The 1191-nt window shown below is 50.0% G+C and overlaps 1 protein-coding gene across 1 annotated transcript in view; it reads left to right on the forward strand.

The window, feature by feature from the left end:
• KIAA1671 (KIAA1671 ortholog) overlaps nt 1–1191 on the forward strand; it is a gene marked incomplete at its 5' end in the record, with an annotated part of 26619 nt that overhangs the window by 22124 nt on the left and 3304 nt on the right. The window lies entirely within an intron of this gene.

Consider the following 1191-nt stretch of genomic DNA (forward strand, 5'->3'; position numbering starts at 1 on the left):
TAAGCAGCTGAGAGAGAGTGGGCACCTCCCAGAACATTATATTGTGCCACGCCCAACAGAAATACTCCACTTGGATAACATTTACAATCAGCTCCTCAGTTGCTCATTCCACCACTGAGTTTACAATGACTTATGGGTAGAAAAGCCATACTAAGTAATTTACTACACTGCAGGCACAGAGCTGTTCCTGCCTTCCAGGGCTCTCAGATGGGTCATTCCAGCAGCTGGAGACCACCTTACTGCTGAGGGAACCCCGCAAAAAGAAGGCTTGTGTGGGTTTATGGACCTCGGGGCCAGGAGGAGGGTGAAGGTGAAGAACTAGGAGAGAGAACGTGCTGACTAATGTGTCAGAGTGTGGAAAGTGACTTCAGTCTTTCCCCCTGGTCAGGAGACGTTAGCCGAGGGACCAGAAGAAGTCTGAGCCACAGGCCCCCGATACAGTGGCCTCCACGTGGAGGCACCTGGCTGGAAACGCAGAGATGCAACAGAACGCAGTGGCCACAGGCCAAGTCCTCTGGGGCAACACCCTTCAGAGAGGGCAGTGCACGGGCTGTGCACCAGGCCACTTGGAGACAGGCAGCTGTCCCTCAGGGCCAGATGGGGCCGAGTTGTCCACTGCAACACTCTCCGGAGACCAAAAAACTCACTGCCATTGAGTCAATTCTAACCATAGCGACCCCCATTGGATTTCCAAGGCTGTAAATCTTTTTTTTTTTTTTTTCTAAATTTTACTGTGATTTGGCTCAAAATTTACAGAGCAAATTCATTTTCTGTACAGCAGTTCATACACATTTTGTCTCATGATATTGACTGCAATTCCTCACAATGTAACAGCTCTCTTCCCACTTCCTCCCTGTGGTTACCTCTTCTTCCGTGTCCTTCTTTCCTATGCGTTCCTGCCCCCTGAGCTGTCTCCCTGTGCAAACACTGCTCTTTTGTTCTCCCATGATCGCTTGCTCCAAGGAGTGTATCCACCTGATGTAAACGCAAGGCTATAAATCTTTATGGAAACAGACTGTCTTGTCTTTTTTCCACACAGCGGCTGGTGGATTTGAACCACCAGCCTTTTGGTTGGTAGCCAAGTGCCTTAACCACTATACCATGAGAGCGCCTCCAGACACAGGGAGGATAATGAAGTGAGGCTAGCTAGCCTGATGCCCGGCCCCCTTTCCCTGCTGCTGTGTTAGATAC

Source organism: Orycteropus afer, unplaced genomic scaffold, assembly GCF_000298275.1.
Source record: "Orycteropus afer afer isolate SDZICR_OR568_19922 unplaced genomic scaffold, OryAfe1.0 scaffold00197, whole genome shotgun sequence".
NCBI classification, from domain to species: domain Eukaryota; kingdom Metazoa; phylum Chordata; class Mammalia; order Tubulidentata; family Orycteropodidae; genus Orycteropus; species Orycteropus afer.